This window comes from Wyeomyia smithii, chromosome 2 (genome assembly GCF_029784165.1).
Source record: "Wyeomyia smithii strain HCP4-BCI-WySm-NY-G18 chromosome 2, ASM2978416v1, whole genome shotgun sequence".
Lineage (NCBI taxonomy): Eukaryota > Metazoa > Arthropoda > Insecta > Diptera > Culicidae > Wyeomyia > Wyeomyia smithii.
In genome coordinates, this window is record NC_073695.1 from 207,393,975 (window position 1) to 207,411,221 (window position 17,247).

General features: G+C 38.3%; 1 protein-coding gene across 3 annotated transcripts in view; it reads left to right on the plus strand.

Annotated features, from left to right (window-relative positions):
- LOC129724833 (SLIT-ROBO Rho GTPase-activating protein 1-like) overlaps positions 1–17,247 on the plus strand; it is a 177,605-nt gene that overhangs the window by 86,816 nt on the left and 73,542 nt on the right. Inside the window, exon 1 of one of the 3 annotated variants that reach the window (XM_055680054.1) lies at positions 855–1,731. The exons of the other annotated variants lie outside the window; for them this stretch is intronic. The gene's annotated coding sequence lies outside the window, so the exon portion shown is untranslated. Of the gene's footprint in view, positions 1–854; positions 1,732–17,247 lie in introns of those variants that run through there. 3 annotated transcript variants of the gene reach the window in all.

Consider the following 17,247-nt stretch of genomic DNA (forward strand, 5'->3'; position numbering starts at 1 on the left):
TGAAAAACAAGAGAAAGAGAATAAAAATTCATAAATAAAACACGTTTGAGAAAAAAAATAAAGCTAGATTTGTTATCAACAGATTATCACTGCTACTATTTTATTTGTATTTTATTAATTTTTTCTTTCTACTCTTTTTTTCAGGTAAGTTTTTACATGTAGTATGATGCAGAAAAAATACGTTGTAACTTGTAAGTATGATATTCATTTAGATTTAAGAATATGTGCTTAAGACAACAAGCCAGTTGTCGTATGTTCGAATCCCATATTTTGAGAGACTGTTAGCGTTAGATGGAAGAGAATGGCACTGAATGGTTCACCAAAAATCAGGAACAATAACATCTGTTCGTTTCTGTAACCGGGTGAAATGTCAAATGTATTTGAGTAAATTTTCGGAATAGTCATCCAAAAATCGTATTTATATGATATCTTCTCAGTGTTGTTGATTTTTACTAACGCTAAATATCAATCGTAGGGAATTTGCGAAAAGAAATTCATCATAATTGAAATGTTTTGTTTTTTGTTTGTTTTCGTTTAGTGTGAAATCTAACACCTTGGCGACAAACAAAAATATAACAAAGTACATCCTAATTGTTTTTTACTGTACAAGTTCATACAGGTCATTGAGAGGCAGTTGCTTACTCTGGAGAGGAACTCAGCTGGACACTGGTGATAGTGTGCGTAGTTTGTTTTTAACGTTCTCGTTGAAAATTGCTATACTAGATTCATGTTGAATGGGAACGCGTATTGCCTTCAGTCAACAAAAATGTGGATGCTGTGGCCAAACTCTGAGTATTTCCATGTGTAAAATGCTCGGTCAATGCTCAATCTATCATGTTCTGCGACTCTCTTGCATGCAATATGCGTCTCTCGTTCTCCTGATCTCTCGCGCATCACATTACTCTCACACAACACGCGCGCCGCATATTTGGTTCATGAATGAAAATCTACGTCGTATTTGTTGTTTTCCCTCCGCCTGCCAGGCAGCCTTTGAGGGTGGTTCGGCAACGATTCTTGTGTGAGCAGCATGAAATGTTCTGCGAACTCGTTCGGTGCCACTCAATTGATGATGCTCGTGTGAGTGTGTTATGTTGCCAGTTATTGTAGGGCAAGCAAGTCCATGGTGTTGTGGGCCCGGCAGTTTAAAACGAAAATCAAAATCAAATATGGCGATACCGAGTACAGTTGAGTTCGCGACGGTCGTAGTGGAATTCTAAATTGCGTACGAATCGAGTGTAGTTCTACTTTGATTAAGTGGTTTATTTATATGCTATCGAGCAACTTTTACGAACCCGTTATCAGTTAGGTAGAGTGAGCACGCGAAAGATTTTTTTTTCGAAAACTTTATCATTATTCAGCCAAGTTCGTATCCGCAATTGAACGGGTTCAGAGCACTACTTCGGGTTCAATCTGTAGTGGCTTTGGTGTTGTTATTGTTGTGGGCGCTCATACTGTGCTATGATTTATATGAGAAAATTCATCCCGTTTTTTGTTGCACTTCGTGGGATATACTCTCACTACCAGCCGGAGAAAATCTCACTGCTCTTCTGAATGCGGGCGTGACTGTGGAAAAACTCTGCCAGACAATAGGGAAGTGAAAATTTTCTTCCAGTGATCCAGGAAGTGCAAGTGAACAACAGTGTGATTTTCCCGAGCACTTTTTCGCAGTGATTCTGTGATGCAGACTGGAAAAGCGTTTTAATATTAAAGTAGTTGGATTGAAACATGCAAGTAAGTGATCGAGTTCGCCAAAAAGGAAACACGAACTCATTAGAATTTCAATCGCTGATCTTATGGAAACTACTTCTGACAAGGAATTAATCCTCCAGTTCGTGAAACCTGTTTCCAGAAGATCCGAAACCAATGGATTGAACACAAGAATGGTTTCTTTTTCTGTATGCACCTTTTCGTCGCCGTCGTCGTTCTTTTTTGCTATATTAGTTCAACCCCAGGCAATAAAACTCCCAAAAAACATCACGAAACTCGATCCCCCTGTCGTCTTGTCGTAATCTTTGTCTTGTCTTCGCTTTACCACAAGTGTTCGGATTGACGTCAAAATGGTTTTCAGCGTTGGTGCAGTCTTGGTCAAACCGCAGATTTTTTTGTGTTTTGGCAGCATGATTTCCTTCCGTCTAGGGCTTCACAAGTTCGTGACGGGCAACTTTGTTACAGTCCGTCAGGGTTTACGCTCCAGTAACAGGCATGACCAACAATCTTCCCACAGCGAGCACGAATTCGGGAGGCTTTTACCGAGGAGGAACGTTGGAGAACAGTGATGAAGATGAGGGAGACTTGACGCTTTAATTTCTCATCTCTGCCTTTTCCGGTGCAAACCAATTGCGCCGTGATTGGATGCTGTGTTCGGAGATGGTTGGCAGAGTGACCAGTGGGATATTTTCTTTCGATATATCGTCGACTGCAGGATTGTTTGTGTTAGATGAAAATGAAACAAAATTCTGTTTTTTTAACGCTCATTTCAAGATGGCTTGACAAAGTTTTTTTTTTTAATTCTTTTAGCACCAATATTTAGTGGTTAATTTGTGGTTTCGAAATCCAATTTGTGGTAATTTGTGGTTGAGTAATTTCTGAGAAATTTTCAGAAAACTGAGTCAAGCCATCTCTGAAAATGATTTCGCTTCAAATGAATCGGACAACGATGATATATACATCAATCGAAAGCTCCTAATTTGTGGTTCACGAAAATGTAGTTTTTGTAGGCATAGTTCATATTAAAATAATTAAAAAACTATTATTTAAATTTTTGAACATTGTTTACCTCTTGTTGTCAACACCGACCGTACGCGTCAAGATGATTTTTTTCTCAGAAAGCTTTCGTGTAGCGATGAGTATGGTGAAACTAGAGATACTCAGAGGGAGAGATATGCGGTGAGCCAAACGAACCGTTAAAATTGGAGCCAAACGAACAAGAAAGGTAACACCACATTTAGAGGTATTGCAATCAGGTACAAAAAAGAACGTGTTCATTTCTGTACGATTTTTTGTTCTATTGCCAATAAATGAGTGATTTTTACCCGGAGTTCAACAAACCTTGTGTATAGGTAACAAAATAAGTGAAGGTGTATAAAATTAAACATAAGCATAAAATATATCACCTTAACAGTTTTTGCGAAGCACTTCACTATTCTTAAGGACTTTCACCGTCACCACCGATTATACAAGTCGAATGTTAGTCAACATTGCGCTTTGAGAAGAGATCTGGCACCTCTGACACATGAAACCCAGTTGCCGAATTGGCGATTTTTTTCACCGCGAATCTCTTCCTCTTGAGTATTTCTAGGTGAAACAGTATGTAAACAGCAGGGATACTATAGGTGCAGATTTGCTGCGAAAGGCAAATGTTGATCAATTAGCAGATATTTGTAGTTGACAAGCCTCCGTGTGTTTTACGTAAATTTCCTCAAAACAGGTGAAGTTTTACGTAGACATGCGAGCGTAATTTTCTCGATCTTCGGTCGAATCATTTCCGGAAATGTAGTTTTGCCGTTTACCGATTGTTTGAAAAAAAAAAACCTAAATTAATACACCAAGGGGTGTGATCTGGTCTTTCTCATACAAAATCTATTATATGTTAAAATCTATTAGCTAAAAGTTAAAATCTATACGTTTTAACCCTTGGAATAAATTACAGCCTGATAATAATAAAGAACAATTTTTTGTTTTGATAAATATAATAATATTTTGGTAACCAACTACGCAACTGTATTCGACTGTTGGGTATTTTAGAAACCGGAATGATGCCTGAAAATCGGGAATGGGCCTTAGAACTGTGGGGAACGGTTGAAACGCATGGTAAATGCCCAAAGGTGTGGGTCCTGACTAGAATTAAAATTCGATATTTTCTCGTCTCAGGAATATGCTACTACAACTACCCCCTGAATAATAAAACAAAAAAGCTTTCAACAGCAGCGACAACTGTATGTCGTATACAGTAAGGTCGTTTTTTACGCGGGTTGCTTTCCTCCATTACTCAAAAACGGTACAAGATATCGACCTCATTTCAATCTCGTTTTCCGTTTTAGGCCACGAGTGATCATATATCAGTTTTAAAAAAAAATCACAATTTTTGGTGTAAATACTCAAAATTTAAAATATTGAATTTTAGTCTCTAGATTGGCCACTATCATATTCAAACGAGGTTTTAACGTTTTAGGACGGTTTTCTTTGTTATATTTGCAATTCAAAAAAGTCGTTTTTTACGCGGGCCCATACAAATTTGGAACGCATCCCCCGCGTAAAAAACGACCTTAGTGCATATAACGACTGTCGATATGTTCTAGATAACCCACTAGCACTAACATCGGCAGGTGCCAGTACTATGCTCATCCAACGCCGCGTACGGTCGGTGTTAACAACAAGAGGTAAACAATGTTCAAAAATTTAAATAATAGTTTTTAATTATTTTAATATGAACTATGCCTACAAAAACTACATTTTCGTGAACCACAAATTAAGAGCTTTCGATTGATGTATATATCATCGTTGTACGATTCATTTGAAGCGAAATCATTTTCAGAGATAGCTTGACTCAGTTTTCTGAAAATTTCTCAGAAATTACTCAACCACAAATTACCACAAATTGGATTTCGAAACCACAAATTAACCACTAAATATTGGTGCTAAAAGAATTAAAAAAAAAAAACTTTGTCAAGTCATCTTGAAATGAGCTTTTTTAACGTATAGAAGATTTTCAATAATGTTTTGGATGATAAAAAAAATGTTCGGCTAAATCTCTTTACATCGAGCGTCCTCTGAAGGTGTAAAAATAGAAAAAAAAAAAAACTCACAAGGTTTAAATTAGGACAATAATTGGAATCAATTAAATTTTGATTTATACAATTTATACAATTTCATCGATTTGTGACGGCGTCACTCAGAATGATATGACTTTCAAACCAAGCTTCCGACGATATTTGAATATTATTTTGGTGACGTTAAATTTATTGTTTCTAGTAACACTATCTGATTGAACAATTTAACGTTACTATAGTTTAGTTTCGACGTTGTTTGAACAACACGTTACATTTTTCAAATACCTACTTCTTCACTTTGTAATATTTTTATATTTTTTTATCCCAATTCAAATTATTATTTATAACCAGGTTAATAAACTAAAAATATAAATATTAGAACAAGATAGTCTTCTAGGACTGGATTGTATTTCTCCAAAAAATAACTATATATGTTACAATGCAACAAATCAGCTGACTGAACCTGCCGCAATGAGTCGGTCGATGACCTCGCCAGGGTAATACACCCCGTTGCACTTGGATCGAATCTATCACCCTAACTTTCCTTTTTTCCCCCTTAATGGCATCGTACCACGAGACCGTTACCATCAGCAAGTACGTCTATTGCCACAAAGTGCGCTGACGATCAAACGCAATAGTCAAAGAAACTGTCATCCAACCGTTGGTGCTCCATCGAGACCACTTTTTCCCGCTGTTTTACCGGCAATTTTACTGTAATTAAATGTATTGATTTTACTCCCCCGTTTCATAAATAGAAGGAAAAAATCGAAAAGCCTAGCGCTGGCGATTTCCATGGTTTGCAGTTTGCTCACTACGATGGTCGGGCAAAAAAAGGTGGATAAAATTAAAAGGTGGAAAATTTATAACCCTATCGTGTAGTATAATCGCGCGGCCCTTCCTTAAGTAATCCCTGCGAAAGTGACGCAGTAGTCGCTATCGTAAACAAACACATAAATACCGTTCGTACTCTACTAACGCGACTCGAGAGTTTTTCTTTTCCGCTGTGCTTCCTTTCGTAGCGTCAAATTGGAAACGTTTTCAAAGTTTTCCGGTAGGAAGGGAACCAGAAGTTGATACTTCGTACCACCGGCCGCAGGAATTGGATTTCGCCAGATCCGATCGATGTCTCCCCACGTCACGGTTTGTAGTACTTCCTCAGCGACCTGTGCGGCGCTGTATGCAGAAATAAGCGAGCGCTCGCTCCGCCGGGCGAACAAATCAATTCAGTGCCTTGGCTGGCGGTCGCTTTAAAACGAGGAGAATATTCATGAGCGAAAGGAATAAATTGTACCCTGCGCGCTCGCTCGGCAGGCAAGCAGGGACAAACGTTTTTAATTTGGGTAATTTCTGCTTTGGTTTCGACCCTTTGGGTCACTTTGCACAGACTGGAAGTGGGTTATTTCGGGACATTCAATTAAGTCTGCTTTCGAAAGTGACCTCTTTTCCACGCCGAAGTGATGCGTATCTGTTGGCGAATGTTTACTAAACACTCCAAGGGGAACGAAATATTTCGAGTTTGTTTATTGTGTGAAACATTTCATTGCAGTAATGTGTCTCGACGCGCTACAGCAACCATACTATAAATAGTCGGTATAGTTTTTTCTTCGCCTTTCAGGCCTAGAATATTTATTTGGTGTCAGATATCCCACGCTGTTTGCCTTCGCGGAGTCACCAGTAGTAGGAGTAGGAGGCAGTGTCATCTATACCGCCGGGTCATTCGTTGGCGGTCGGCCGCCCGCCGACTGGTTCCAAAGTATTACGAACGGGGTAATTGCCTAACTCCGTGACGCCATTGGTTGCTTTCTGCCGATGATTTACATTTATTTCATCTGAGCAAGCTAATGGGTGCTTTCTGGCCGTGTCGGGTGGCCCATTAAGAGTACTTGCTATACATACGGTGTTATCTCGGAATGTTTAGTTGTAGCAGTTTCGAGACATCCCACAGTTGGACACAGCTGCTAGGAGAGTAGAGGAAGAGATAAATTTGTTCAATGGGAAAGGAAGTTCTTAATTGGATCATTGTAGCGTTAAATTAGAGATTAGAGATGACATAAATACGATCAAAACGAGGATGGGAAATCCATGCTATGGAGCATTTTGGGATTTTGTACAAGCTTCTCGGGGTTCGATGATGATTTTACGACTAATGATTTAACTAGAACGATGGTTTTTCCCTGAATTTTCGTGAATATATGAGTGAATATCTGTTGCAGCAAGTCATCATATTTTTCTAAAACTCTTTTCAGCAAACATTAATTTGGAAGGTAATTCATTTGTAGTACCACTCAATACTATTGCTACAAAACTAAAGAAATCTTCTGCAACAAAAAAAAAATCATTCAGCGGCGTTCCCTGAAACAAAAAAAGCATTTGACAAGTCATCTCATGACTTAATGACTTCTCGAAAAAACCAAAAAAAAAACAAAATGATAGATAAAGACTTTTAAAAAGTTCAGTTCACTGATGATATAGTCATAATTATTCGTGGCAACTATGAAGTTTCATCGAAAACCGAATGCAATTATGGTTCCTGTCAAACAAAATTTTTACTGGTTGTTTCTCCGGCATTCTAGCTACATGTCCAGCCGACTGAAGACTGCCGTGTTTTATTCGCTCGACTATATCCGCAGATTCGTATGCTTAGTACAAGATCCTACGCTCGAAAACACCAAGAGCTTGCCGATCAGCCTTTTTCAGTGTTCATGCTTCATGGTCATAGAGGGCCTCCGGGAGGATCAGTGTTTTATAGAGTGCAAGTTTTGTAGAGGTTTGCAGGCTGCGTTACCGGAGCAGGTTATGCAATCCGTAGAAGGCCCGCATTCTCGCAGCTTCCCTCTTGAGAGGTCCAAAGCAAGGATGCCCGATCAGTCAAATATATCAGGATTTTAACAAATCTGATATTTTGCTACGAATTTTTTGTATCAACTTGTATTCTAAAGTTGGTCTCGTTAATAGTTAAATATCAAAATTCAAAATTATAGCAAGTTTTGTAAGGTTTTTGTCAGAAAAAGATCAGAATTAGTTAGAATGTACAATATTTTGTTAATTGAATAACAAATTTTGTTGCAAATTTGCTTAAAAAAAACACACTTTTGAAAATTCAAGCGTATGATAACAGAATTTGATACAATTTTGTACTTTCAATCCTTTTGGCATCAAGAACATTACAGGCTTTGTTATTTCTTTAAAGTTCAAATATATTTGTGTTACCCGTTTGGTATAATCGTTTGATCGGGTGCATATTCAATTTTAGAGTGTTTTATATGCGTTCTGATAGCTCGCTTCTCGAGTACCATTTTGAGAAACGATGTAAGACAAACTTGTAGTACCTTAGTAGCAATACAAGTTTGTCGAATAGTGCAACTCTAACTTAAATGCCTGAACTGTGAGAATCCATATTCAGTGTGATATCCAGCGAATATTCGCGGTGAATATCATACTATCATAATTGGCTCTTACACTTTAGGTGTACGAGTTAGAGCATTGCTTTCTTCGACAAACTAGTAGTGCCACTTAGGGACTATAAGTTTGTCGTACATCAGTTATCATAAAAGTACTCGTAAAGATATCTATCGACACGCGGCCAATTGAAATAATTTTTTGTACGAGACAATTGGGGAAGGATGAAATGGTCCATTAATAATTCCATTATGTTACATAATTCCCTTTTGAGGGATGATGTAGCATGAGAAAAACCCTTGGTTAATTTATATACAAGCAGTAAATTATAATAACGCCTAAAAAAGCACACCTTCTGTGTCTTTATTTTTTGGTCTCTCTACCTGTTATCACTTTTTACCTCGCACTGCGAAACATGCATCATAAAAGGAAGTGCAAGAATAAATCAGTATGATTACTCACTTTGAGCTCGATCCAGCTAGAGGTTCTCCAGTCTTGGCTTTTAACGAACATAAAACGAACATAGTTTAGTGTAGTTTCAATTGACACCTTGAACTTGAACATGCAACCTTGGTCCAAAGGTCTCTTTCACCGCTCTACGGTTGATACCAACCGTCCCCAGAACCTAGGAGCACGTGAGACTTCATATTGATGGTACTGCTTCTCTGCACGCTAGTGCTCCGCGCAGCTCCTTCCAATGCGTCCGTCACTCTGCTTCAAACCATCTAACATCACGAAAGTCCTGATGCATGATATGGAACCGTCAATCGTGGCACGAATCAATCTCATCAGTTTTGTTGGGAAACCTTATTCGAGCATAATCCGCCATAACTGCTTTCTCTTAACTGAATCATATGCTGCCTTGTGGTCTATGACAAAAAAGTGAGTCTGCAAGTTGAATTCTCGAAACTTATCGAGGATTTGTCGCAAGGTAAACATTTAGTCCGTAGTGGAGCCAACAAAGGTAACCTGCAACGACATTGGTCTGTAGAACAGGATGCACGTGTGGGACCACCTTCAGCATGATCCGATGGATGGTACAATACAGCTGCTCGTTCTCGTTGCTGAAGAGTTCGGTGAGAAGGTCGTCCTACCCAGCTGTCTTGTAGTTTCCTAGTTCTTTCACTGCTTTCCTTACCTCATCCATGGATGGTGGATCCACAGCTTGTCCTTCATTCGCTATATCAATCCCGCTCCTTTTGACGTCTCTGTCTTCCTCGCCGTTCAATAGCACACTAAAATAAAGTTTCTAACACTTGGCTTCCTCTGATTTCCCTTTTCTGTCATTGCACATGACAGGGGTTGACACGTTACGTCTCTATTATTTTTTTGTTAAAAGCTCGTCGGATTGTACCTGAAGAAGCAACACTCCGCTTCCGCAAAAACACGCTTCCAATGCGGTGATGGAGTCTCTTTTTAGCTAAAAAATATTTTACGGATATTAGAGTATTTGGGGAGCTTTGTAGCCGCAAAGTTACAGAGTCCGTTTTGACAAGTGGATGACCGTGAGTTCGAATCCTAATAGAATCAGATCATACAGCGTCAATGGACTTTAGCATGGGCTTATCCTCGGGCTCTCCACTAACCCTTCCTTCACGTTGAATTCTCAAAAACTTTGAAAACTTTGACAAATAACTCTTGACAAAAATAAGTTCCTTTTAGAATAAAATTGGACAGAGGGACGTTCAGTTGAAACCTATCCAAGGAAGTGTAATTGGTGATAATATTGGGAAAGGGTAAAAAGGAAGCACACAAGCACGAACTATAATCAGTGATTTAAGAAGAGGGGGCCGGGCCTCAGGCTCTCACATTTTTGGGGCCCTCACAAATCGAGAAAAAGTTTTTTCCTCTATCAAATATGAGATTCAATCAAAAATTAGATTTACAGCAAGAAAATTTGATCAGATCATTTTAATCTGAAACTTTCCTTCAGTTTTATTTTTTCGCGAGCGCCAATATCACAACTACATTCATAAGAGTTCACCTTGGATTCTCTTGGAATGACGACTATGAAGAATGCAAGGCTATATGCTGAAGTAGTTGAATGTTGATTGTTTAATTAATAAGTTCTCTGCAAAAAAAACTCGTAATTCTCACAAGTTTCTGGTAACTTTCCAATATCAAACAGATGTTTATAACTCGTACGATAAAAAACGGTTTTATTTTATTTTGAGGCCCTCACTTAAAACTGAGCCCCAGGCGCCCACAATCGTGAATCCGGCTTTGACTATAATAATTCTGTCACTTACTCTCGATAGTGATATGTATGACTAATAAGAGAAGTGCGGAATACGGCAAACACCTGGGTGATATCACAAAAGATCAATGTTTCTGGTGGGAGTGATGAGTCCATCCAGGAATTAACAGTGGAGGTTAAAACCGAATATGATCTATTGGATTCATTCGGGTTTTGTGAGACCTAAAATTACCTACGCTTCATTGGTCTGGTGGCCGAAAACAAAGAAGAAAGGTGCCCAAGATAAGTTGAAAAAACTTCAATGACTAACCAGGGGTTCAATGAGTGGTACACCTACCAAAGCATTAGAAGTTTTACTGTTTTTGCTTCTAATGCATACAGGGCCGGATTCAGACGGTGTGGGGCCCGGGGCAAATTTTTTTGTGAGGCCCCTTTTTCTTACATTTCGAGGTAACGTTCTGGGAGGTGGCGAGCAAAAAAAAAGGTCGCCCCAGAACTAGGGGGGCCCCTTGAATCGGGAGCCCCGGGGCATTTGCCCCCTTTGCCCCCCCCCCCTCAAATTCGGGCCTGAATGCATATATTTTTACAATACGAGGCCGAGAAAAGTGCTTCAAGGTTCAAAGGATCTTTACAACTCTTTGAAGGTGATCTAAGGTCATCTGAATATTTTAAAATCTATTCCTATCTACCCTCTAGTAATCCACTTATTATTGACGTAGGACTGCGTCTATCTGGGGCAAACCAAATATTTAGCAATGCAACCATGGAAAAAGCGGTCAGGTTTTGAGCGCTTATATTCTTATCATTTAATAGATGCTAGAACATTTGGCATCAATCGATCAGAAATTCTTTTACGGTTGAGTTATGGCAACAAAAATGATCGGTTGGTTGACGATTTGTTGTTGCTGTTGTTGTTTTGCTCGCTCGAATATAAATCTCAGTGCAACGTATAAAAGCTAGCATCCAGAAGTTCAGTTTTCATTGTCTTTCCAATCACTGAAGCAAGAGGGTGAATCCTCATCAGTTACTTAGAGTAACAAATATGATTCGAACTAATAAATCTGAAGGCTATTCGACTGGAGCTGCTCTTCTAGATATAGAAAAGGCATTCGACAGTGTTTGGCATAAAGGTTTAATAGCTAAAATGTCAAATTTCAGTTTTCCGCTTTACCTCACAAAAATGATACAAAGTTATTTAACTGACCGCACTCTCCAGGTTAACTATCTTAATGGTAAATCTAATAGATTGCCTGTTAGAGCTGGTGTGCCTCAGGGGAGTATCTTGGGCCCAATCTTATATAACATTTTTACTTCTGATCTTCCTGATTTACCACCAGGTTGTGAGAAATCTCTGTTTTGTGACGATACAAGCATTTCCGCAAAAGGAAAAAGCCTTCGTGTTATATGCAGTCGGCTTCAAAAAAGTTTAGATATATTTTCTTCATACTTACAAAAATGGAAGATTTCCCCTAATGCTTCAAAAACACAGTTAATTATTTTTCCTCATAAGCCAAGAGTTTCATTTCTCAAACCCACCCATAACCACGTTATTAAGATGAACGGTGTGGTCTTAAATTGGTCTGATCAAGTTAAATACTTAGGGCTAATTTATGATAAGAATCTTACTTTCAAGGAGCACATTGAAAATATCCAGTCAAAGTGCAATAAGTATATCAAATGTTTATATCCTCTTATCAACAGGAATTCTAGACTTTGTCTCAAGAATAAACTGTTAATTTACAAACAAATATTTAGACCAGCAATGTTATATGCAGTTCCCATCTGGACAAGTTGTTGTGCAACCAGGAAGAAGACACTTCAAAGGATTCAGAGTAAACTTTTGAAAATGATTTTGAAGCGTCCTCCCTGGTTAAGCACGAACGAGCTACATAGGCTCACTAATGTAGAAACAGAAAATAGAAAATATGTCAAGCCAAATTATCAACAAATTCCGACAAAAATCGTTGCAATCCTCAATTGCAACGATTAGCTCACTTTATAGTCAGTAAGATAGTTTTAAGTTTATTTTAAGTTTCGTTTTATTCCTTTTATTCCTTTTTTTTCTTGACAAGTAGGTTTAATAATTTTCCTACAATTACATTATCTTAACTGCGAAAGCTAATAACATTCAATAATACTAAAAAGCGTACAAATATATATAATAATGTTGAAATGTCACCATTTGTGGCAGAACACACAATACTAATTCTGAATAGATATTTAAGTACATAAATAAATCATTACAAACTCCCCCCCTATAAAAAAATAATATGGTAAAAAAGAGGGTGAATCCGAGTCGATCGGAAACAAGCAGAGCTGTGGTAAGTCGCAGCACAACAGACAGCAATTTAAATATATTTTTGCATGGTTTACGCAGCAACACTCGCTCATTTGAACACAGCTTGGCTTTGTATCCTTCGTGTGTGAGAAGAACCGTCAAACAGACATGTCCGGAGAAGTTGGTGATTCTGTCCGGATCTGGCGCGTTCGCTGTGCGTGTGCTGGAAGCGCGCATTTAAAATAATTTACGTGGGATTTGGAGCGAGTTGTTAGTCATAATAAAAGTCAATTTTTAAATATCCCTCATTAGGCTTTCGGTTGCCCAAAATACGACCCAAAAATTCTCAAAATGGCCAAAAATTTCTATTCGGGAGAACACCAGATCTAGATGTTTTATATATTTTCAAGTCATATGACAACAGAAAAAAAATTTCCTGTTTTCCCGATTTCATATAGATTTTTGAGGGTAAAATAATCACAACTTTGAGCGCTTGGAGGCACCCCTAAATCATGTCCGATTGAGCTGAAATTTTTCAGAGGTCATTTTTTGGGTCAATGAACGAAATGTACGTGGTCGGTTTTTGAAATTCGGTGATGACTTTTTTCCATACAGTCATTGTCACTTTGACATACAATAAGCAAGTTGTACCAGTTGAAACTGCATTTTTTTTATTGGTAAATTTTGATCTGACTGATAAAGGTTTATCTACTTATAGCTCTTCGTTTTTTTTTTGGTAAATTTTGAAACGGGTCTAAATGGGATAAAACTTAATAGTATTTTGCATCGTTTGCCAAAAAAACTGTAAAATGTAAAATTTCGAGTTGTGCCAGTTTTACTTTCCTTGCCATTTCTTAGTTCTCCAAACTCCTACCCCATTCAAAGTTTTTTTTTCGAAATTCTGATATAGAAGGTAGCGTGCACTCACTTTCATTTTCGTTCCTAAGAAAGTACAATATGGACGTTAGGGTCTGATCATGGCTAAGAGAGAAAAACCAAAGTACCAGGCAGGGCACGCCTGGCGGCTGTTATGGCGTGAGTACTTGGTAGCTCCAAAAGTGTAGGAAACGGTAGGAAATTCTGCCAGAAATAACAACAGGACTTGAATCATTCGGTCAACAACAATCCAAAATGCCGATAAAAGAACCAATTTTATTGGTGTCAGTTTTGTGAAACACCAATGGCACTTTTAAACACCCCAAAATCTTAACTGATAACTGAAGTAGTTGATAGTTCTCTATAACTCACTAAAACGTTGCTGATAATCACAAAACTTTGCAGTCCTGTCTTGGATACTACCCTCCTACCATTGTACACCAAAGAACAAAAAATTCAAAGAAATTTTAAATTGGAGGCCACTGATGCAGATTCGTTGGGTTGCGTGTTTTGGCTACAAATGGGGTCGAGGCGTTGTTCAGGAAAGTTTGTGTATTTTGGCGAAATGATGCTTTATCTAATGATGCTTTATCTGACCAAAACACATACCATGTACTGGGATGGTGTGTTTGAAAAAATAAAACCAAAATTTTCTTTAATCATTTGTTCTGGTACACAACTTGACAATTTAAACCATGATTTAGACAAAAAAAATACGAAATCCTGTTTGTCTATTACTTTGGCCGGTCCTTCCTGGTGAATGATTGTTAAGGTTTGCAGGTAATTACTGGAAAATTTTCGCTCTTGAAATGGTTTGAAATGAGCTTTTTGCCTACATTTTGGGCAGTTCAGTTACAACTGTACAATGCGCTTGTGCAGTGATTCTTGTTTCGACGCCATTTTGAACAGAACTGAGCATGCATTAACAAAAAAAAAAAAATACTGACATAGAGAAAATAGTGAGAGCTTACATATACATACTCTCATTTTTCTCGGAGCGTATATCTTGTGGCATAAGATAATCTCGAAAATAAACGTGGTTTAAGTTTAGATAAAAGATAGAATGGCGAACCAGAATATTTAAAAACCAGAATATTTTAAATGTATACCGATACGTTCATTTTCTAGCAGATGTATTATATAGTATTGTACACATGGGTGAAGAAAATCCTATTTTAAGCGTATGCTGCAGTGTAGGACAATGATAGTCTAAAATCCATTTTATGGACCATCCTGCTGCTGTAGCCTGTGCTGCCGTTTATGTGTGTCAACCCAGAACAGCTGTTTCAGGCAGATCCGAACTCTATCTGACTCTTTATGAAATGAAAATTTTTCAAACCTAAACTGCATAATGAGGAGTCGCTTCCGACTCGAATGCGGTAACGCCTAGCTAGCTCCACACTGTAGCGTGAAAATAAAACAAACAAAAGCTGGGGCAGCGATCCTCTTTTGTCTAAGAAGATTTAGAAAACACCCAATAGAGCGCGATGGAAGCCCCGTAGCAGCTTGAAACAAATTGTTTATTTTCCGCTCCGGTACCACCGATGTTTACTGTAGGGGAAAGGTGGGAAATCAAGGGGGCCCACAGGTACCTCAACAAAGAAGACTAATTTTATTTGCGCGAAAATAATAATAAAAAATAATAAATAAATGGAAACCGTGCGAGGTGAGGCAGAATGTGCAGATCTCGCTTCGATGATATATAGGTTTTTAACCAAAGACATAATACCTGCTGGTGAGGCTTCATGGGAAGACCCCACTGCCGGTGGGTTCGTATGGAAGAAAATATATAAGATGTAATTATCTGCTCTCCCTCGAAAGAAGTTGCTGGCTAACGAGCTTGCAGGTGGGAAGCGTTGGCCGCATTTTACTAGTATACCTTTGCATAGGAGTATGAATATATTATATGGTATAATTGTTGTGAGAAAGTACAACGAAAGCAAAAGCACGTGATGCTGATTGTGAGATAATATTAGCATACCTAGCACTGTATTAGGTGGATTGAAATGATTTATAGCGATATCTACCTAAATTTTTGTTGATTTGTTATGTTCAAAGTAATTTCAAAAGCTGATGTAATCGTTCGCATAAATCAAAGAACCACTCTTGAAACTTTATTATACCTACAAATTATAATTTGCACCGTTTAGAACCTTCAGAAACCTGTGAATAATTGACGGGTACCATGATAAATGTAGTATTTATCTAGACAGTATCAAAATAAATATCTTCCCGAATGAGGTATAGTTGTTATCAGTGCAATTCACACATTGATGCTTGTCCACAATTTCTACATTCGTAACCACAATTTCAAACAATTTCGAATCGTGAGACTCATTCGATACATAGCAAACTACTCGAGCGCGTTCATTTAGCATGTGGCGTTGAGGTCCACTTGGCACTGACAGTGAGAGTGACCGTCGTGACGTTAGCTAAGCCTACACGGTGTTGGCAAAACGGTTGACGACAGTTTCCTTCTTGTAGGGAAGTGAATTCCGTTGAATAATGCAAACCCTACCCTATTAGGCGCGACGCACTGCAACTCGCCGCTGCACCGTTGTTGCGTATTTTATCGTTGATATATCGGCTAATGAGTGTCCGCTCTTGCGGTTTGTTTTTGAATTCGCGAGATCCGTTCCAAATCGTACCCGGTCCCAGCATATCGTCATCATTAGCCGGTTCGTCAACTTGCACTTGTCGCACTCTGGGGATGTGATTTGTAATCTGCGCGCGGTTATAGATAGGGTGCCTCTTCATGGGCCACGATAATGTGAAATCACTGTAAGTAGTACCAGAGCACTGTGGTTTGAAACTTTTCCAATCCTAAACTATTATCTTGTGCCACCCTGATTGCGATAGTGGTGCAGTGCGAATACAAGAAATTTTTCCTGCCTTCGCCCTTTTTAGTGCCATGGCACAAGATCAAGCAACATCGGAGATCCTAACGGTCTCGGTACCAATTGTAAATGCTGACTATTTCCATTTCACATCAAACATGGGCGAAGGAAAGTCATACGCGCCGTAATTTATAGAAAGTGTCGGGTTTTTACTCGAAGTGTACGATCTGAAGGAACAAGTTTCATCCGGAAGCAACGCATGTCCACAACACAAAACGTTGTACGTTAAAAATATATAAATTGATAATGCACACAATAGATGAGTTGAATAGAAGCCATTTTGGAAATTATTTCCTTCCGGTAAACTCAACATGTTCTCAGTAGGCTGTTTCCGATATAAAACTGAGAGAGCAGTGTGTATTCATTTGTTCACAGGCAATTGGTGATCGTGGAGTCAGCCTGCTCAATCAACAAAAAAAACTAAATTTGGACGTTTCGAATTAAATTCGAATTCATTATTTATTACCTATCCAAACAGCGATATAACTAAATAATTATGAAATCTTAATAAAATTGTAATTTATAAGAATATTGCTGGACACTAGAAGGAATCTATGGAATGATACCCGACTCAAGATATAGAAGGAAAATTTTGGATAGTAAAACCTTGAAGGAAGAGAAAAATCTGAGAATACGCAAAATAATAACAAACACAAATAAGAAAAAAACAACAAACTTGTTGAGCGAACTTCAAACTCCAACATTGTTTATTATTTTGTTCGAGTTGTAGTCTCTATTTACAAACAGTTCGAACATATGAGTGGGCCATTTTTAATTATGGTATATTTTTCTAGATGCATATAAGTAAAGATGCACGAGGGCAGAAGTTCC